This window comes from Nesoenas mayeri (assembly GCF_963082525.1).
Source record: "Nesoenas mayeri genome assembly, chromosome: 2".
NCBI lineage: Eukaryota > Metazoa > Chordata > Aves > Columbiformes > Columbidae > Nesoenas > Nesoenas mayeri.
In genome coordinates, this window is record NC_137543.1 from 111206709 (window position 1) to 111230210 (window position 23502).

The 23502-nt window shown below is 42.2% G+C and overlaps 1 protein-coding gene across 2 annotated transcripts in view; it reads right to left on the bottom strand.

Moving 5' to 3' along the window:
* The window catches only part of GLI3 (GLI family zinc finger 3), a gene marked incomplete at its 5' end in the record, with an annotated part of 196013 nt that overhangs the window by 11721 nt on the left and 160790 nt on the right, over positions 1-23502 (bottom strand). The window lies entirely within an intron of this gene.

Here is a 23502-nt window from a genome sequence, read left to right on the forward strand (position 1 = left end):
GCTGTACTTGCCACCACAGCTTGCTAGCTGTGCCACTAGATGGCCACATTTCTCAGTGAATGCGGCAGTTTCCATTGAGGTAATAGACAAAAGTCCTTCCAGAGTTTATATATGATCACAGCACAGGGATGAAACCTGTATCTGCTCTGTAAGTAGCTCACAGAAAAAGAAAAAACGAAACAGTTGTACAGAAACTCAGTAGTTCATACTGGAACACAGGGAAGATAATCCCAATCTTTTCTAAGGTCCTGAAAACAATCAGAAAACCAAATAAAATCGCTTATGTTCACAATTATGCGGCATCACCATGGCAAACAGATGTGCGTTGCCCATAAAAGATGACTGCGTTTTTTCTCTTTCTGAAACTTTATTGCCATTTCTTAAAAGTTGTGATGGGGCACAGAGCAGATGTGCTGGACAACGTACAACATGGAATCTGCAGGAGTTTATATTTCAAGTGCAGATCTCTAGTCCATACACACTACAAACACCTTGTACCAAAAGTGTACAGATGTCCTGAGCTCTGAAATGGCATCAGATGAGTATGATGAGGTTAATGTGAGCTCTTCTTTCCTGGAAAAGAAGTAATGGGACGAAACTCAAAGCATTAAAGTAATTCTTGGCCAAATCTTTCTGTAAACGTTGCAGATTGTGAGTTATTTGGTTAAACCTATGGGGCCAAGAGGGAGATGAAAATTGAGTGTGTGACACAGGCTTTTCATTTGATACAAAAACTTCAAGGCTGGTTCAATCAGTTCACAAGAGCACCTCCCTTCACCTCCTGCTGTGTGGACACCCAGGCACCATGCATGCCCTTTCAGATAAATCTTCCATAGGACACTGTTTCTCTTTGTCCCTGCAAATGAGCTTGCTCCTTGCTCCAGACCCCTAGCCTTTACGAGAGTGAGCATCCTCTAAAACTGGTTTTTCTCATGGGTGTAAAACTCCCTCCCTTTGCAGCCCAGGCTCACAGCAGCGGCTGACAAAGCTTGGCCAGGGTGGTGACTTGATCACTCGCCGCCACTTCATCACTCTACTGGCTCACCTGTAAAGTATCTTGTGATCACCCACAAGTCACTGCACAACCGTCCCTCCATGCTCGTCTGCCCTGCTCTTTTATTCTGTTACTCCTTTCCTACTCCATCTGCTCTTCCAACAATCAAACCCTTCTTCACACTGTTTTCCCTCATTGCTGTGATGCTCTAAGTGGCCTTGGAGAGCTCACCTGTAAAGCCATCTTATTCTCATTCAACCCCTCTGAGGATCCTCACTTTCAGGTAAAGCCTAGAAGAAACTATATCATCTGCTAATCTAGGTAATTTCTGTAGCTCTCAGATGGGCTGATCAATTGGTTTTTGCAGAGGGGTGGTTATTTAGCAGACCTATAAATGTGCCCAAATACTGGAAGGCTGGTCTGGAAGAAGAGACTTGCTAGACATTAAATCAGCACAAGTAAGAGGCCAACAGCAGCAACCAGTAGTGCTCTCAGGTAAGGAGAGTCACAGCACTTGTAATCCTGATCATGTAGAGCCAGATTCAAACGCCCTCACTCAAGTCGTGGTTTAAAAACTGTTCAGTCATCTGCTAGGGATGCACAGGCAGAACTACACAAATACAAAACAGGAACTAAGTCTACACCAGGATTTTTTTATCATTATCATTTGGCAGTAACAATGTGCACTATTTACAACATGTTTAAAGGAAGAGGGAGGTCTCGCTGTGCCAACGTTGGCAATTAGGAAAGTTCAGAAGTTTGTGAACTCTGGCATTCATGTTCTTTGACTCAGATAATTACCTTTGGATTTTGTACGGTGTTTTTGGCTCCCTGGTCTCTATTATGAGAGGGGATGAATGGTTTTGAGCTTGTAAAACAAAGAACAGTCAGGAATAAGAGTATTATGCAAAGGAGAAGCTTTGGTACAGTACAATAAGGATTTATAGGGTTTCAATTTATAATCTGTTTGTAACCTTATTACACCCATGAAATGTCACATTCCAGGGACTAGATCAGAAGGATTTTTTTTTCCTTGTGAAATTGAATTTTGATGCAGTTTCAGGGTGTGAAAAGGCTTTTAATTTTGTAGGCCCAAACCTGCAAGTTTTACTTACGTTGGTAATCCTTATTACAGTAAATAGGTGCATGAAAGCCAATGACATTACTCCCTAGTGTCACGTTTGCTAACAAAAGGCTCTGAAAAACCAACTCTGTGTTATTAAGAATTTCTGACCTGAAAAAAAAGCCCCTGTTAAAAGCTGGAATTCTACAAGCTATCTCCCATTGCATACGGCTCAAAAAAGCTGCTAAACATGGGTCATTTGCAGAATACCAGTCACTTTCATGCCACTGCAATGCTCATTACCAAACCTCGGTCTGTCCTGGCTCATTTTCTTTTCTTTAAAAAATACTACTATTACCATTTGGCTCCAAAATACCCTAACGGGAACAGAGGGAGCTACCTAAATACTGATTTTGGTCTCAGAACACCCTGGCTTTCAAGGAGGAAGTTCTGAGATGGATTTCAATTCCAGAGCAAAAAAAGCCACCAAATTCATTGAAGTCAAGGCTGAAGTTCACTTGTAATCTCTACTGGGGAAGCTCTAAAAGCAGAGACAACAGGGAGCACAACATGTAGTATCCTGGAAGCATAAATGCTTAGATAGTAAGAAATACTATTTAAAAAGGGAACACCTTAAATCATACATGTTCTTATATAAGCAATGCACACCGTATGTGCAAGTCCATCTTGTAGCAGATGACACTGGAGGTAGGACGTGCAATAATCTTATGGTTCCATTTCCCTCCTCCGTGTGGTTTTGGAAGAAAAGGAGAGTCTAAGCATATCCTAGCTGACTGCTTGGTACCCGTTAGCTTGTAAATACATAAACAAAGGCCAAATGTGCTCTCACAGTAGTCAAACACCAGGAGGAAAGCTCCTTCATACAGGCAGAATGAGTTAGGAACCACAGAAAATGAATGTCACCTGCAACTGAGACTGCATCTGAAAGCAAAGTGTTATTTGGGGGACAAAGTAGAAAACATTGAGAAAATCTCCTAATTCTGCTTTCTAACTCAGACACCCTACCCCAGAGTATAAGAGGAAGAAACTGGGAAGAGACCATGCTCTATGTGTATAATGTGGTTAGTGGCTCGCTGGAAGGCCCGTCACCTTTGCCAAAAATTGGTTTAATTTCAATTATACAATGAAAATTTCAGACTTTCATCTTCCCACTGTTATTTCCCTGCATTTTAAAAAAATTGAGAAATCACCAGATCTCCCTATCGACATCAAGCAGAAGCAGCATTTAAGGTGTCTTCCAGCACAAATCTCCCCCTGGACCGTACTGCCACAGAAAGTCCCTCACACCAGCTGCTGCATTTGCTGCATTTCCTGCATAGGAGACAGAAGACTGAACGGCAAGAGGCATCGCCGTGGAACAGCCGCTAAACACAGCTCATCCTGCAGCTGCATGGGGGACTCGTGGAGCCCACGGGCTGCCGAGGAGAACCATGAAGAGATTGTGTCAGGCAGCAAGAGGCAGGACAGCCCTGAGGCTGGTTTGGAAGGGGATTAGTTGTCCCTGACCTGGAAGTCTCGCAGGAAGCACTCTTACTTACCTGTTTTGGGTAAGAGAATGTAAATTTCTCCTCAAACCCTCACTAGGTTAGAAACAGGAGGGAGGTTCCCGGTCATCAGACCTCATCCCTCGCTGTGGCAAGCCCTGCTACACATAATCCCAGTCACAAACAGAGCAAGCTTCGTCGTCTAAGTACACTGGTGATCTGCTCCCTCTGCTCCCAGTGGATGGCTCTTCTAGGAACTCACTCCTCTGCTGGTTAGCAACTAATTTCTAGCTTCGATTTATGCACAGCCAATTTATACTCATTTGTTCTTGTGCCAGCCCTATCTGTTAGCTTAAACAGCTCTCCTTCCCTGCACAGTGTTTATTTCTCTCCCTTCCCCACCCCAGCTAATTGACAGACTACCCTCTCCTCTCCGCCTTAATTTGCTGGATTAAACAAACTGGTTCCTTCTGGTCTTCTCTAGGACGACCAAGTCCTCGCTCCCACTCCTACCCTGCTTTGGCTAGAGATGTGGAAGTCCCTGTATCCTGCCTGTCAGTTTGTTCCCAGGTTCCTCACTGACACTTCCAGGATTGCATTAGTGCATCCCACCTCGGTGGCCCTCTTGTCGCTTCTTTTCACCTGCTCTAGTATGACTTCACCTTCTCAACCAGACTAGTGTGAAGTACACCAGAACTCGCCAGACTTGGCACAACAGAATTAAACTTCCCTGTCCTTGCCCAGGTGTAAGTACAAAACTCTCCTTCACTTTGGACTTGAGGCCATTACCAAAGCATCTCAGTAGCTCATAACTTGTAAATGTATCTCTCCTAACACAAAACCTTGGGAAACAGCATCTACTACTATGGCCACATTACAGGTGGACACTTAAGGCCCAGGAAGGCTAAAACCCAGAAGTATTTAGGTGTCTGGTTCGCACTGAAAGTAGTCACTTGTTCAGGAGTGATGTGCACACTTCTGAGGTTCTTGACCCACACAGCTTCCTGAGATATCTGAGTGACTGTAAAAAGAGTATCAGCATTCAGCAAAGTGGCAGGGCAGCACTTAAGCAAGTACCCCTGCTTGCCTGCTCCCCAGGGATGCAATCCACAGCTCATCACTGCTACTCACTACCATTTTAGGTAGTCAGGCAACTAAGAGATGACATCAGGCAGGCCTCCCTACCATCTCATTAACATCTCGATAAAGATTAACTCCATGATGCACAGCAAAATGGACAGACAAAAGCTTTGTAAAGAAGTCAGGATATAAAGGAGGTCCTGGTGAGGCAGGAAATATCCTGTGACAATAGAAATCCCATTGTGAGGAGGAAAAAAAACTGCATCTCCGTGGAGTGAAATCCCCAGCAGACTTTTTGGACACATTCCAATCATTGCAATCGAGTCTCCCTCTAACCTCTGTGGCTCTCTGCTAGAACAATGCATGCCTTTTAATTTCCTCTTATCTGCTGGAAAATAGGTATGGATCCCTGCTGTCCTTTCCCTACTAAAGGCCATTTTCAGGCACAACCAGGCTAAACAACCACAAGAGACTAATGTCTCCTCCCTGCTGCATGAGTCAAGAGCACGCTTTTGACCTCATGTCCTTAGGGTGGCATAAGTACTTAAGCCATTTTTAGTTCCTGAGATGGAAGAAGCACTTAAGCTGCTTTAAACCTTTATGGTGGCATAAATGCTTAAGCCACTTGCAGTTCCTAAAGCCAAGTCGAAGCTATGGCTCTACACGAAAAACCCTGCATTTCTGCACAGGCACCCGCCTTTGGAGGAGCTCAGATAACTATCTCTGCTCCTGCTTCCTTTCCTTTGGATGCATTTATTGTTAATCTATTACAGTTCTTGAGGCTGTCTTGCATACTTTATGGAAGATTTAAGAAATGCTGTTGTGACAGATCTCTACTAACGCTGATTAGCAACACAACAATTTGTACAATCCGTTGATCAGGCTCAAAGCAGGTCAGCGCCTCGACAGTCTTGACACCTTTGCTGAAACGGAATACCCACAGTTAAAATCAGCTGGATCTTAAAAGCACGGCATGGCAATTTCCTCTGTGTATCACGAATGCACCAAATATTCTGTCTGCACAGTGCACTCCTCACTCCGCAGTGTTTGATCTTATCATTCAATCTCAATACTTATTTTTCAAAGTTTTCCGCTATTAACAAATGAAGGCCTCTGATCCCCCTAGATTTGGTCATGATTGTAAACCTAAATGGGGACTAGTGGCATACCACATTTCAGTTACCAGGTATTTTGGGTTTATATGTGAGAGAGAGGAGTGTGACTTTTTTGACAGTATTAAAAAACCATGTATCGCAAATGTTTATAACTCCAGTGTCACTAAAACAGTTTTACTCATTAAGAAAAATATCAAATCACGAAATAAAGAAAGTTTCAGTCAAAAAGATGGTTATTTCAGAAAGGAGCAAAGTGTGTACAAAATAGAAAATATAAATTACGGTATTTTACAAACTCAATATATGAACTCTGTGTACAAGATTGTTAATACTTAATTACAAGAAAAAGCTTAGACCTCAGTCAGCATTCCAGCTGAACTCATGCTTGAAGCTCATTTATTACTGTGCCGTTCTGGATTCGCATCTCTGTCCCTTGAGAAGTGGCAACAGCAGTCAATGAAGAAAGGGAGGGATCAAAATTAGAAGGCCAAGTCAACAGAAAAATAATGATGATTTATAACTTCAGACAGCCTATGGAGTAGATGGTCGGGGATGACATATGCAAAGGAGAAAGGCAGTATGGAAACCGGCAGCTGGAAAAGAGGATGGAAACGGCAAGAAAGGAGGAAAGTGGTGGGAGGGATCACATCATGTTCTGGCCATGCTGAGAGACTGAATGGTTCTGCCCTGTAACAGCCCATCACCTTTTCCTAGCAAGATGTGGCTGTACTTCCAATACTGCTGCCTCAATAGCTCATAAACTGCTTATTCACCTGCCTCAGTCTCACAGGCTTGGGTTAATCTGGCTGTTTCGACTCCACTGTCCAAGGGAGCATTCCCATGTGAAGGGCAGACCAAGCGGAACCTCGGAGATGTTGCAATAAATAGTTGCGCTCAACAGTTCTCTTGGACCAGCTCAGCTACCATGGGGAAGAAGGCTGGGGTTATAGTCATATTTAAAAATGTATTAAAGATCTGGGGACAGTGCAACACATGGAAAGAGATTGTCTCATGGGGCATACAAGTTCAGAAGTGAGGAATGCACAAAGACCAAGAGCAGTGAAACTAGTAATTCAGAAACATTTACATTTTGTGAAGTTTACTATAAGCCTGAGCAGGAGACACATTTTTGCCCAAAACACTATTTAACCAAGCCATGGCAAATCAAGTGATTTTTCTAATGTATGGGCATAGAGAAGTCCTGTTCTCGAAATGTGAAACTGTATTAGCAATAAACAGGAATACACTAATTCAAAGGACACAACCCAGCAGGACTGTGTTCTTCTCACCTCCCTGTTTCAGCTGAAAACATAGGTCTAATTTTTTTTTTTCATCACCCTCCACTACCAGCAGCAATAAAAGTTCTCAATCCCCAAGTTAAAAAAAATGTTTTCTTTTTGCTTCTCCTTTTGTTCTCTCGTAATAAATTCTGTAGTTGTCTTTGTTGCCTATCAATAGGTTAAACATATCCAACTTGTGTGTTTAAATGCTAAAGACAGAGAAGTCCCCAAGGATACGTCAATCGTTGGCTCTAGTACAAAGAAAATACTGTATTTTGTTCAGAAGAGCTTTCTATGGCAATTTAAACACAGTGAGACAGACACAATATCCTGGAGAGAGGAAAACCTGCCTTATTACATTCCTGACCCAAGAGAAAGGATCTGCCCTTAGGACATAAAGAGAATCAGTGGGGGGGGAAGGGAGAAAAGTTATCTAATCCTAAAAATAAAGACAGCAATTCATAATACAGCATGGCCTTCTTTTAATTCCTGATATAGTAGTTACACAGTATGGATATGATATAACACCAACAGAGCAAACATAGCTTGCTCGTCAGGCTGGGAACTGATTTCCTCAGCCTGTACCTATATCTCCAGGTTTTGGACAGCTTCTCGGTAGACTTTGGGTTATTCTGTGAGGGGAACGGAACTTATGGGATATTGCAGGGATTCTTTCCCAATAAGATCACATCTTGTTCTTGTTTCATTTAATACACATATATTCACATATACAGTACAGTTAAGTCCGCTAGCAGCAAAATGCAGCTCCATCAAGGGCAATGTTTTACAGCTCTCCCTTGATTTCCTGTGTAAGAGTATGCAGCTATAAAGCAACAGGCAGAAACTGCATCTTTATTTCCTAAACCTGAAAATTTAATAAATGAGATTCTGCCAGAACATCAACATAAATGTTGTGGACATTAATCATTCCACTTTTAAAGTGGTAGGAAATATATTTTGATGACTCCCAGCTTTGTTTTTTCTCTGATGTTCCCTTCCATAACTGTGTGTAAAATCAAGTGCCATCTCTTTCTTGAAGGTTGCATTCTTGTCTTACTAGCTGGGAGGTTAATAGGTGAAGCAGGTATGTTAGAGAAATTCCAGTTGTCTTTACTCCTTTTTTTCTCAAATATAGGGAAATCATTTTTCAATGTGTGCTGCTGTGATAATTGGACTTTGCCAGTTCCTCCAGCAATGATGCTTCATATTGCATTTGCCTTCATTCAAAGTATCACAGCTTCTATATTTTGTGATGTTACCTAAAAAAAAAAAGCTCCATCTCTCTCTTCAAGCAGCTGAATCTGTGACCTGCACAAGGAGAGGGCTAGTTGCATTTGTGTGAGGGAGCTGCAGCAGAGAAGTGAAGGAACAGAAAGTGGAAACCACAAGCCAGATGCTCGAGTTCTCAAACAGGGATGTTCTGGTATGTCTCTGCCCTCCAAGGGTATGCCCTACTCTCCTGAGAACCACTGAAGCAGGTAAAGATGCAACAGAGTGACCATGAGGATGACTAAGTTCTTAGGGCACTGGGATGAAGGAGACTGTAGGTGATAAGTGTCGTCCCGTCCCCCCCACAATGCTCCTGAAAGATTACAAGTGGCCAAGTACAAGCTGACTGCTCCTGGCATTTCTCCCAGCCGCTTTCCCCAACCTATCTGCCGTCTGCTCTGGCTGTCCTCCTGGTGGCCCCCACTGCAGGGCACTCCTGTGCACAGCTCTGCAATTTGCATGAGATGCTCCACATGGCTGTGTGGATGCTGGTATGCTCTCCTTCAGCTTCCACGCACTCCAGCATCTTGATGCAAACTGTGCATGTTCGGATGCAGAGTTTGAGAGCTATAACTCTCAGAGTTTTGAGACCTTGTAACTGCTGCGCTAAGAGCAAAAAAGCCTTTTGCTGATGTTGGCCATCACCATCCAATAGCAACTGAAGGTGGTCTTCTCCCATATTCTATACCCTAGTGCTGCACTGATGATGCTCCCTCCTTCCCTCCCTCCCTCCCTTCCTTCCTTCCTTCCTTCCTTCCTTCCTTCCCAGTGAGATGCAGGAAGAAGATCACAGAATCATAGAATGTCCTGAGTTGGAAGGGACCCACAAGGATCATTGGGTCCAACTCCTGTCCCTGCATATGACAACCCCACAGTTCACACCATGTGTCTGAGGGCCTTGTTCAGTCTCTTCTTGAACACTGTCAGGCTTGGGGCCGTGACACCTCCCTGGGGAGCCTGTTCCAGTGCTCCGCCACCCTCTGGGGGAAGAACCTTTTCCTCATGTCCAACCTAAACCCCCCCAGCACATCTTCCTGCCATTCTCTCAGGTCCTATAACAGGTCACCAGAGAGACTGGTGCCTGCCCCTCCAAGGTGCTCTACTGCGTGACTGCAAGGAGGCGCAATGCCTGTTCCTGCCATAAGCTCACAAGAGAGGAGTTCCTCATTGCAAAGAGCTCTACATTCCCTGCAAATCTGTTACACATTCCTCTCTCAACCTAGTCAAAACAGTACTACACAAACAAGGGCAGAGCTCTTCCTACAGCTGGATGGAGAAGAGGGTAAAGACTGGCCTGAAACCAAACATCTGCCCTTCACTAGGTCTGAAATCACCAGTGAATGTTGCCTAGAAAATGCACTGCCTGATACCTTCTAGGAGTGGCTGAGTATAGGAGAGAAAACCACCTGAGGCTCAACTGCAAAATTTTCTGCTTCATGATCTTTGCACTTAGGGATAAAAATTGATTTTACATGCAACTGCTACAGAATTTCCAGGAAAACCAAGTTAAAACCCATTAGAACTCCCTCACAAGCAGTACCCAATGTGAGTAAAGGCTGACTTCCTTCTTTAAAAATCTGAACTCACTTAGAGCTGTGTACAATCTTTAATGAAAACATATGTGAAAAACAGGCCTTGCCTTAAAACAAACAAACAAAACCTAAACAGCCTGGCACTTAACACTGCTACAGATGTCAGTACAACACAGTTAAAAGCATATATTCTATTTCTGTATTTTTCTCACTAGCAAAAAAAAAGACTACAGAGGACTCTTGCCAGCATGGTTGAGAGGGAAGTCATCATAAAGAGGAATTACAATAAGGTTTTCATCTTATTTGCAAATTGTATGAAGAATGAAAACACTACCCTGATTTTGTAAGAAGCACACAAGCACACACAAGGCAGAGGAACTAAATACTTTGGATCTTTTCCCACATTGCTGCAGAAGACAAAAAACTACAGACCTTTCTCCTGCCACCATAAGTCATCTGACTTCAAGGGAAATCAGACCTGCTGTATATATTAAACCTGAAATTAACTATTTGCCCCCCATACTGTTTGGCTTTGATAAATTCCAGCCATTGCTCCTAGCCAAGATGTGCAGATCTTGGTTCTGCGAGCTGCTCTGCTCGCATGGGCTCTTATGGCAGCCCGGAGCCTGTTAGATTCAATTGGGTCTAAACGCACTGAGCTCTCTGCAGGAGTGGGACTTTAGCAGCTCTTCTAGTTATAGTGCTGTGCATTCAAACCGCACTCAAAGTAATAATATTCTCCTTTAAAACAGGGTGTGTTCACAAGAAAATAAAATGGGAAGAGATTTCTAATCTTTATATTCCACAGCATGGATCAGAGTGGTGGAGTTGAGAGACGCTCAACAGTAAAGATGCCTGGAGAGGAAAAAAAATGGAAGGAAAGAGTGCTCAGCAAAATACCTCAACAACTGTGGTGCACCAGATGAATATAAAAAGCCAGAGCTGTTTTATAAAAACTGTATGGTTTTAATGACAAAAATATGTTAAAATTTTCACTGCCTTTCAGTGCATGGGTTCGGAAACAGAGTGCAAGCAGGTCAGTATCAACAGGCTCTTTGAGTTAAAATGCAGCCATATATTACAGCAGCTTTATATCATTTTATATTAGCAGAGACAAACCGCTTAATCCCATGAGCCAACTTAGAAATATATAAAATGCTATAGCAAGGTAGAACAAGGAAAAGCTAAAAAGTACGATTTTTAAAAGATTTTGAAGTCTTCCAAACTCCCAGCCTAGTATAACGGGTCATCATCTATCTACACAGAAGGATTAGCAAAGTACTTGATCTATTATAAAAAAGATAAAACATTGCTTTCTTTTACTGAAAACTCTACACTCCTAATGGGGTGAAATAGCAGGGTAAATGGTAGACAATTAAATGGGATCTGCTCTTCAGAATGTATTAAATGTATGAACAGTAACACTAAGCATGTAGACAGGACTTGCTGAACCATATGCACTTCCTTTCCTCCAATCTTGGTCCAGATTTTGTAAAACCATGCTCTTGCTTCTGCTTTAAGTACTTTTCCAATGACTACAGCACAGATAACACTGATCTACCTGCAATGGAAGAAAAAATACTCCTCAGAAGGATCTTCCTGTGTAAATCAATCAATAAGTATTTTTAATTTTGTAAAAGAGAGTCCTGTGCCTACCACATGGACACATCCAAATTGCCTGTGTGATAAAAATACCGATGCTTTGTCTGCAGAGCCTGTTAAAGAGCAGGAATTTTTTCAATAAATGCACTTAGTGTCTCCTTATACATAAGCTACGAAAGCTGCAGTTCAGATTAGGAGATAACACCTGATCTACTTTTTGCAATGAAATGCATAAAAAACCCTAAGAAAGTCAGGAATGTAGTTACTTAAAAACACACAATGCTTTTCAACTACAAAGAAAAATGAGGGCAGTAATAAGCATTACCAAAATCTTTAAAAGATGATGCATATTTTGATGTTTGTTTCACCACAGAGGAGATCCTGGTAGAATTAATACAACATTGGTGGGTGACAGAAGCAGCGGTGTGTTAAAGCCATGACATGACGACTGAACATCTCTAAGAAACATTTCTAACAAGCTTTAGCACATGCAACAGCTTATTGCTCCTCTGAGACCTCCCTCAGCTTTTTTCCACCGGAGGTGTATTTAGAATGTATCTGTCAGATCTGCACTACGCTTGGTCATCCCAACCATACCCTAGCAAAGCTGGGAATAGCAAAGGTCTGTCATTTGTTAGGGGTCAGTCACCCCTGATGCTCCAGGGAGCGGCAGCAGACACCTTCTTTCATCTCTCTCTTGCCACAGCATAACATATATAACTTGTATATATCACAGACAGTCTTGGATTATAACTAGACTACAGATATATGTTTGAGCTGTTGGAATGAAAACTGTACAGAATCTCTTAGTAGAACACAGGGGTATCGTCTAACATGGTTAGAAAAGAGCCAAGGATAATTTTTTTTCTGCCCTGCATTCCATGCACTAACTTTAATTGATCTGCAGTGGACTTACAGGTGCCTCTGGTGACTAAAAATCAATCCTAAGTAGTCTGGTTTATCTCAAAGACTCACCTCTTCTCCTATATACCACTGTGGCACCATCTGAACGGGACAGACTTGTGCTGGCAGTCAGCCCTAGAAGGCTGCACGAACAAACCAAAGGGCAGTCACATATGTCTGTAACTCCCCCTCATTCAAAACCTATCAGAGCCGGAGCCTGACGCCTGCAGAACGTGGTATAAAACACACTTCTTTGTTCGGGCTTTTTTATTAACCGTAAGTGTTGGAATCCCCTCAGCAATTAATTTCCTGGCTGGTAATCCCTTGGCTCTGATCCACGAGGAGAAAGTGGCTGCACTGGAGGAAGGTGTGCAAGGCACATGCTCCAGTTCTGCCAAATGAAGTGGCCTCCTGATTTAAATGACAGCAGCCAAGCCAGAAAACTTCTTATTTGCCCTGCATAATGTAGTGAGCTAAGATCACTGTTAAATATTCTTTAAACCAAGTGTAATGTGGCAAATGGCCAAATACTGCAGGTAGTGTTTTCTTGATTATCTGTGATAATATTGGAAATGGTTTGTGCACATAAAAGTTATGTAAAAACTATGCCAACAGTAGTGGGATACAGAAATACACATTGTATGATAACGAGCACTGATAACCATTTAAAGGATAAAAACTTAATTTTACTAACTTTGAGAAAAATTACACTAACAAACAAACAAAAAAAATCATATACCCACAGTGTATTAAGCTTCTATAACCTCATCTCTCATACAGAGATAGCAAACACTTTTTGTAGTCCTGCCTAGGGCTCATAACTGGAAACACAATCTACAATGCACAGTCCAGAGCTACAGGAATGCCTCTGCCTAGCAGCCAGGCCAGGAGGGCTTGATCAGTTTTGATATATATGTTGTTTAAGTCTTTTGAGACAAAGGGACAGAGAAGCTGTGTAGGCACAATTCCTGTAAGTGGTCAAACTCTGGAAAACTTTTCGACTAAGTCTGCTTTAGTTTTAGACAAAGGCTTTCACAGGAGGAAGAAAGTTGGTACTGTGCTTACATGTGCTGTGAAGAGAACAGTGAGATATCCTCTTTTTAATTAACTCAGCCTAAAGTGATGCAGTCTCAACTGAAGCACTCCAATCCTGGATTCCTCAAACTAGGAAGCATCAGAGCTAAATAAATACAGGAAACCCACCTGTCCTTCACAATCTGGAATGCTAAAAACACCACACAATAACATATTGGCTCTCTCTGGATACATCCCCTTTCCGCATCATCCTGACACGGAGGGCCTAACCATGGGTGTACCTTAAAAAATGATCATAAATAAAACCGTGCTGAGGGAATAATGGAAGGAAAAAATGGACAGTAGCAATTTTAGGTACAAATACTTATGGAGCAAGCTCTTGCCCTTACTGAAAACACTCTGAAAAAGGTCCCTGAATTCAAGAGGTGTTGCCCTCATCTGGCAGAAATCATTGCTGGGGTAAGGTGCTAACTAGAAGCTAAGTTGTTCTTCTCTCTGAAAATTCAGTGAGTTCCTACCTGCTGCTGTGCTGCTGCTGTTCTTTCTTTTAGCGCTTTCTTGACACATGTAGGAGAGGATAAAAGCCTAATGGGTGCGAGTGTCAGCACAATATAAATTACTGCAAGGAAAAACTTGATGCATGGCTTGGGATCTGAAAGAGGAATGTCCACCATTGTTTGTGATTATGGATCACATCACAATCTAATAGCAATTTTTATTTAATCAATAATTTCCATGCTGAACAGACAGCCCTGTTACAGAGAATCGACAAGCAGGTACTGATAGCGACAAGGCTTGTTATTAATCTTTACCCTGCCAAGATATCAACCAAACTACTGTAAAAAAGCACCACCAAGATGGATTTAGAAGTAGGTCTTTCTTTTTCTTTATTTTCTGTCTCTCTTTTTCTTTCTCCTCTTTCTTTTTCTTTCTGCCTTTCTTCATTTGCCTTTCTTTTCCTTTTTAGCTACACAGCCCCATTACCCTTTTCCTTTTCCAGGTATGTAATGTTTTATATACTTTATATTCTAAGTTTATTTTAAAAACCTGGGGCTTGAATTACACAAAAAGGCAATTCATATTAAGCAATTTCACAAATCAGTGGGACCTAGCCCAGTGCTCAGTGTTAGCCATTATAGGCTAATAAATCATACTTTCTCTTTGAGATGTCAATCGCCAAAGTGCTTTGTAAAAATGTTGGCATCTGTAATTCAGCGAAGCCTTTTCATCTTGAAATAAGATGCTCCAGACTGATAACAAGAATAATCCTCTCTTGATCAAAAAAAAAATCTGCATTTTACCAATTAAAGCTGCTGCCAGAAGCCAAACGGAGCAGCACTGAGACTCCACTGTAGTTTATCTCTGCTAAACACAAGGAGGCATACAGTTAGAGCTTTGTTTCATTTTCAGCTTGACTACTTTATCTCACGGAGAACTGCAGCATCTCAGCCCTGCGATACACGTAAGAATGGTATATGCAGACCTCATACCTATGGTGCAAGCCACCAGAGAACCCACTCCTGACAAAACCACCACCCATTCATTTTATAGATTAGGCACCTGACACTTTGAAGAAAAGTCATGCTCACACAAAAGTTTAAGCACTGGAAAACACTAACTTTTTTTCGCCACAACAAAAGGCTCATCTGCCTTTTCTTCTTCTTTTAAGAGGTCACACAAACAAACGAGACTGCAAAAATGAATCCACGCAGCCCAGCCCTCTCCAAGCCAAATGCAGAAACTGCACTTTTGCCTGTATTTAGCTTGCCTGTCCCTCCCCCTGCCTTCATTCATGCATGCTGACTGCTGATCTGCCACCTCTTGTCTGAGAAAAAGCACTTCCACCACATGTGATAGCTGAGCCTGCACTCACAGATTTCTGTTCTTCGAGGCATCCTGTTTCTATGGGCAAACCCTTTGTGTACAACACGGGCAGTTACAAAGGAGAACATGGCACTTTTGATAAAGATATGAAGATGGGCCGCACTTTGGATTAAATTCTATTCATCTGGACGTGACAAAAGCAGGGCAGAGACACGTCACACCAAAAAAGGGACTCCAGAATGTCTAAGGTAGATCTTCCACTGGTTCACCATAATAAGACAGGCTATATAACAGCAAAACACTTAGTCAGCAGTAGCAAGGCAGGAACAAGCTGCAGAGAAACCGCAGCTCTGTCCAGGCAAACTCACTTCGTACCGGTCCAATGGTCAGGACTGAATGGTACCTGGAGTCAATGCACAAACCCAACCTTCCTTGCAGCTCAGGGGCAGCAAAAGCAGCAGGCAGAGACTTCTCTTTTCTCTCTTCTCCACGATTTACCAACAAGAGTCAGGAGTCCAGCTGTTTGCAGCTTTACTTCTGCCTACACCTTCATCTCTCAGGCAGCATGGGCTACCTTGGGACCTGTCTGGCAGCTTCTTATCCCACACTTCTCCCATGAAGCACCACTAACCTAGAAGAGTTTGCTAGCTGAACTGTCAGGCAAAATAAACACTTTAAATAAGTATGCATGTCAACAAAACACCTGAGAAGTGCTTTATGACCACGAGCAGAGGCCGAACACTGCTCCCTGTCATGCCCAGCCCTCTCCATCCAAGTGCCTGCTTGTCCCAGTTTCACTCTAAATGGATAAAGTAACTTCCTGGAGCCTAGGAGGAGTAGCATTCATCCTTACCCACAACAGTGTAAAAGAACCGCTATTTAAATGACATGTCATCGTTTAGCAACCTCTTTCAGGGACACCAATTCACAGACAATGACTTTGGCAACTGGTAAGCAGCAGCCACAGCAGCATCAGACCAACAACAGGTTTTCCTAATGCTGTGAAAGAAATGCTAATTACAGAGGAATTAAAATTTTAAAATGATTACATTTCTCTCTCTCTCTAAATCCTCTCTTAATACTTCACAGATTAGGGTGGATTTATTTTTTTGTAAACCTTTCTCTATCCAAAAAAAAAAAAAAAGAAATCCCCACTTTTTTTTCCCCCTTCTCCTCTGTGATTCATCGAAGACCAGACTCTGGGCAGGGGAACTGCGATGTGCTTGTGTAGTGGAGTGCTTAAGGGGACTGGAGCCAAAGCACAGCTGGCCTTTGGGTCAAGCCCAGAGTCAATAAGATCTCTTCAGAAGGCAGCAGTGCCGACTTTTAACACCGCTGGAAGGCAGAGGCCATCACAGTGGCTGGCGCGGAGCACGGATGTGCTGGGGAGGCAAACAGGGGCCGTGCCAGACCCTGAGGGCTGCTGAGGCTACAGAACAGCAGTGGGGTCCGTCTGCGGTTACTTAACCTTAAAACCCGACAGCACTTACATGGTTACTTTTGATGGGGGGTTAAAGACTTGCTTCATTTAAACAAGTCTGTGTCATGTAGACATAAGAAACCAAGAGAGAACGAGCATGCACTTAGAGGCACAGAACTGCTTATCAGCTTTCCTACGGTATGTAATAAATTGCTGGCCCATAAACGATGCTGCCACTCTGGCATAGTTCAAAACTATGGGTTCAGCAGCCTATAATCAAGCACAGTAAGGCAGTGTCTTAATTATAACTCAACCTTTAAACAGGCAGTGAGGAAGAGATCTCAAAATCCAAAAACTTCTGGACAGATGTTCCTCACGATTACTTGCTAAAATCTCTCCTTCCTCTCTCTCCTCCCCCTTGTTCCCTCAGAGTTACATGGGTCAAATACACTGAGGGGATGCACAAACTGGAAAAAACCTTTCCATTGCACTTGTTTGCCTTCAGAACAACTTCCTGCCTTCTCCACATTGTCTCAATCTTCAGCCCAAGCCTTAGGCTTGTCTCACTTGAAGAATGATTTCTTTCATCTACAGCACTGCTTTTCCAAATATGGATTAGGGTACAGACCCCACTGAATAAAAAAATAAAATAAGATGAAACAGAATAAAACAACCAACAAAAACCCCCGCACTGTTTTACGTAAAACATTCTCCTTTTGTCAGGAAAAAAATGATTGCTATAATGGATTTCATGTTCTTATCTATTCCTTACTCTTTTCAATTTAAAGGAAGCATTTCTGAACCTTTCAGGGCAGCGGCTGTCACTGCCACGCACAAGACTGTGAACGGGCTGAAACCTCTCTGTGTTACTGCACTAGAGCCAAATAAAACTACAATGAAAATGCACTGAAAACTGCGTCTGTATAGAAGAATTAAAAATTAAGTAAAACTCTGCACATATTTGGAGATGCATGCAAACTGGGATGTGTGATTACACTCCTTTGGAACTATGAAGGGGCTTGCTTCATATAGCTGGGACATCACCTGCATCACGACTAGTTGCAAGCACACCTCCAGCACCCAGAGCACAGGGGATAATCTACCTTTTGAGGCAGCTCTGTGTAATTTCCACCTTTCAGGTGTAGATGCCTATCCACACAGCTGTGAGTAGCCCCATCAGCTCTGTCAGCCTCAGGCTGTTTGCTCATGGGGCAGTTTCTGCTCCTGCAAGTGGTGGGCAATGTGCGACTCCCGTGGTCATTTACAGCTCTACCACTGCAGCTGTTACCCTGGGGAACTGCTCTAATGTGGTTTATTCTCCTGTTGCAGTTGGATAATTTTTTTTAGAGAAGTGAATCTCTCTCCAGTCCTTACCTACCGCTCTCCTATGGGACAGGAGCTGAGGATGAAGCCACGGGCCAAAGGCAGCATGGTAGCAGAGGGAATAAGACTTGCAAAAGTCTATTGCCTTCGAGTGTGCTTATTTCTGGGTACCCAAAATGACCCAGTACAAAGGAGTCCAGTCTTTCAGAGGGCAGCATGCTCCTCACCTCTCAATCAGATATGTTCTTAAGCATTTTGAGGTGCACATCATTGATTAAGGCACCTCATATCATAACAGATGCTGCAAAACCAGAGCTGAGGCAGGCTGTGGACGCAGCCCAGGTTTTAGATGGGTCCCCATGAATCACTGGCCAACTTCTGTCAGTCAGAGCTGAAGCTGCCCTCTTCTATATGAGTGGAGGGCAACAACAAGTCAGGGAACTTCACATAATGGTTCTTCTGGGTATGTTCGGTGCCGCACAGTCACCTTGGAAACACGCAGGTACCTGAGAAACACAAGTGACTTCCCCTTGGTGCAATAAGGGGGGATGTTGGAGTGTTACAGCAGCTGCCCCCAGGGATTGCCGGGGGAACACTCCAGTCACCAGGGCTTTTCAAGCGGGCAGGAAGACCTCAGCAAATTAAATCCTGAACGTAAGCCATCGCTGTCAGTTTAGGGCTTTTTTATCTCATCTAATCAAATATAACAACGAGAGAATTTTATTGCTCTACAATTAAGAAGAAAACAGTAACGAAAAATAGCTCTACAGTTCTTCAAGCATGTTTTTGAATAAAAAATAATTATCATCAAGGCTACACAGCAAGGGGGATGAGAAATAGGCAGCACTGCGTTTTTCTGATTGCTGTTGTATTAATATTTAACAATAACTTCAGTCATTTCCTTGAAGGTTAATTTTCTTAAACAAACTTTTATCTTTAGTGTCTAAACCTTTTTGCAATATTTTATTCTTAAACTGATTTCTGGAGGAAAAAGACAAACTGCAACAAAAAGCAGATTTATAAAAATATACAATATCTTATTAGCTTCTGGGCGCTCAAGTGCATTTATCACATATTTAAAACAAACTTGAGCTCAGCTAAGCCCAATTATAATATCTCACTGGGCAGAGAAATTAATTGAACAGCTGAATGATAAAGACCCCAGCAGCAAACCGAGGCTTTCAAATAAATAAGATTTTTTTTTTAAGAAGAAGGAAAGAGATCTATGACACACATGTTCAAACAGTAATGTAAGCGACCTTTTCAGGAGTGCAAGGCACTGTAAATAAAACTACCTGGCAGGTGAACGCAGTGGTGGCTCTAATGTGGGTCTCCAGCTTTGTGATTTGCTAATGTGCAACACACGCACCCGTTTTGCACCATGTTCAAATAACCCTGGGATCCCAGCATTGCAGCTCAGCGACTGAACCAGAAAAAGGGCAGAACTTGTCAGGATTTAAGAGCTTTCAGCAAAAGCCTTCAATTGCAGCCAGAACCCTATTCCATAGAAGGATATCAATTATAGATAGTGACTTGCTTTAGCAGGGCAGTCGGTACTGTCAGACGCTAGATAGACAACCATGAAGAATCATGAATCTTTCTATTAACTGTAAGGAGGGGGGGAGGGTGGATAGGTGCTATAAATAAGGCAGAGCAACTGAATGGTTTAACACCTTGGCTTTTGGTGTATGTATCATGAAAATTTAACCATGCTGAATTCTAAGTGGCACATATCACTTGAACATAAGAGCTCCCGCACCAAAATCACTGCAGTGTCAGACCTTTCTGGGTGGGTCAATAACGATTCTTTTATGTAGCTTTTTAGTTATATATTCATAGCAGCTCAGGTTCTGTTCATAAATTGAGTCAAAAAACATTGCTCCTTGAGGTCTAAGCACAGTTTCACTAGTGTCCACAATTTACACTAATAACAGCAGGATTTTGCTACAGAAAGTAATGCAGAAAAATGCCATCAAATGCTTACTATTGTGCCCAAGATTGTAATTTCTGCTCTAAAGCTATACTACATACTCAGACACAGACATGTTCATATTTACTGTTTCATATACGCTAAATCACACAACATTTTGTAATGCAGATACTGCTATAATCTGATTCATCCACAGTTGATTTGAAAGTAAATCAGGTATCATCATTCTCCAAAAGACAATAAAGCTATCTTCATGTGAAATTAAGTCCAGAATACACACAAATTCATATTTACTTCTTCTGAAACACATGCATACATGCTTATGTATAAGCCCTCTACATGTCTACATGACGGAAGTAATGATATCTATAGTGTGAACTACATGCATTGTGTATTGCTCAGGAGAGCTCCACTCAATCTGCCATCACTAGAATTCATGCTGTACCTAATCCTTTAGGAAACAAAACAAACATCTAGAAACATACTCCTAGTTCTTCTAAAATTCCAGTCCTTTTGGATGCAAGGCTTGGATAACAGTTTGTTCTGTGCCACTGGAGATTTGGGGTATGATATCTTACTGTTACATATCACTCCAAATAGTACTTTATTTCCCTGAAAAAAGGGGAGAAAACCCCACGTTCATTATAAGACTTACTGCTAGCCTGCATAGATCCTGAAAATCTAACCTGATCAGGTTGTACAAGAATGCATGGTTTAGAGTTGTACAGGTGAAAGAACAAATACTTGCAAGTCAAATATACCAATGCATTTTCCTTCATGGTGAATATATGCTACATACCATGTGCTCAATGAAGTGGGTGACAGGGAAGGGGTTTCCTGCAATCAATCCTTTGTAAATGTCTAAATAGCTCACTTTTAGTTTCACTACACAGTTCACTTGACTACCCGTAGAATGGGCAAGCAGACGTGCACAAAATATGATGTAGTGCCCACCTTACTTCTGAACACGGCTGTAGCACCCTGCTCATGCTAATTGTCCCTGCTGAGTGTCAGGGAACACAGGTATGCTGACACATGTTATATGGATGAGTCTTACACAGGCAATTTAAGCCTTTATTGCCTTTATCTATGCCAGTTGCCCCTGCCTTGGTGATTACTAGCCACAGTAGTGTCAACAAAACAGGATGGTTATCTATACTTTTGATGTCCTGGGTGACGGTCCAGTACTTTACTTCAAAGCCCGCTTCAGGCTGGGCTGGAGCAACCGAGGCTCTGCTGAGCCTGCCAGCGGGCTGGGAACCACCCATGGAGCAGCAGCACATGCAGCCAGGAGAGGCAAGGCGGCAGAGCTCTGCTGGAGGATTTGAAGGCTAATATCTATTATCCTTCAAAGCCCTGACCCTATTGGGAAGCATAGCATGATCCCAGCTACATGCCTACCTGTATATGAGCTAGCTCAGGTGCCTCCAGACAGCATCGAAGAGCCCCAGGTACGTGGCCCCCGAGTCGCAGGGTGAAGACCTTGTGCCCATATTGGGGCTGTTCCTCCTCTGGAGTTTGAGCAGTGTCTATGCATGACAGGACTCTGGGCTTGACAAGGCCTCCAGCTGCTACTGCATTGTCAATATTACTGAATAAAGGATGTACCCATGCCACAAAGACACATGCTCTCTCTGTGCCTAGTACAGACACACATGTGCACATGCCAAGTCAGGAACTCATTCAGTCCAAAGATGCTGAGGTAAGCGCAGTTATGGCGATTTCTATCTACTCAGACTTACTCAGGAGTATTTGGGTAGGAAATGGACATGAGCCACATCAGTGGGGAGATTTTCAAGGGCCAAACTGCAGCTCAGGGACTTAATGCTTTCTGCTGGGGTCACACGCCTAAGCAAAACCAAAACTGTCCTCCCATGAAGCCCTACCGAGACCTGGACTTCATTTCCCTGGCCATTAGAGGGCTCGGGAAATCAATGGCAGACAAAATGTGGGGGAGAGAGACCAGGATGAAGTGCCATACTTTCAAACAGAGTTAGATGTCTAAAGCTCTTTACAATTCTGGACAGAAATAACTTGAGTACCCACAGCAGGGCTCTGTCAAAGCAGCAAAAGAAATCACAAACCAGAGCCCCATCACTGAGTCACACTGACTCTTGCAGCGTGATTTGCACTACTTAAAGGTGATGGTTGCGATGATGATTTTATTGTCCTCAGGGTATCGAGTCAGGACTTGGACCTCATAATCTTAAATACCATCATAACATATCTGAATCCTGAGCTCTGCCAAAAATAACTCCTTGTATCACAGAAACATTTTCTATCAGCCTTCTTTATGTCTAGAGAAACCCATTTCACATGTTGCCATCATGAAGAAACATAAGAAATGTACTTTTTTCAGAGCAGTCTTGCTATTGACCCTTATACTACAGATCTTTATAGTACAAAAAAACAAACCAGAAACAACAAATGCATTTTAAAAACAAAACAAAACAAAACAAAACAAAATCTATAACACTGTCAATGTAATTCACCTGAAACTACAAAACATTAGCCATTAGCTAACAGGCACAGTGGAATTCAATCAAATTTTATGTTTAAAACTTAAAAAACCCTCTTTCTTTCTTTCACTACCAAGGGCACCTTTATTCTGAATTTCCATTTTACTTCATATATTTTGGTATAAAATATTTGTCATCATCACTGGGATTATTTCTGAATATTGAAAAAGGTTTGCCAGGCATCATAAAGCCTTGCAATTACTAGCAGATATAAAGACTGCCTGTGCAGAGCCTCAGATGATGTCGATTGGTCTGTGTGCATGGAATCAATTGCAAGACCGACATTTGATCTTTGTAATGCGTCCAAGCCTTTGCAGCAACCGTACATATCGCGTTTCGACCCCCAAAGATATTATGACACTGAAAGAGTCTCTCTTCACATTTCACCTTGGTCTATTAAAATATTATGGTGTTTTTCAAGCAGTATGTGTCCAAAGGATTCTTTAAAAATGTCACAGTTTTGCCATTATTTTATTTTATGATAGTCTTTCATTTATTATTATCGTTATTCTTACTGTTACTACTATTACCTAATAATAACATGAATCTGAAAATACATCCTGACGAATAACTGCAACACCAATCGTCTCTCACACTCCAGGAATTAGAGCCTGGCATTGCTTTGCTGAAGTCAGCTTTGCAGCATCAGTTTACCATTTTGGATTATGCTTGGAAATACATGTTTTTTTAAAAAAAATTATTTTGGGTGAAAAAGTACATTTTTAAACAAGCTATTTCGGTAGTATTGGCCACATTATGCGACAGATTTTGCGTGATCTCCAGGTAAGTATTCAACAGTTTTCTACAATAAATAGGATGCTTACACACTGATAATTTGTGGAAGATGGTCCTCTCTAATCTTTACCATTAATTCTTTTTTTTCTTCTTTAGAGTATTTAGATATGTTCTATAATGCTAGTAATCAAGAGAGATACTGCTAGCTAAAGAGGTTGGAAATGGGGGAAGGATTGTACTTGCTAGGTTATATTCTAGATTTTGATCATTAATTTTCTAGCTTACAATACTACAGAAGAGTAAAAATCATTTATTTTGGAGAAGTGGTAGAGACAAAGGAAAAACAAGACTAATATTTGCTGTAGCATAAATA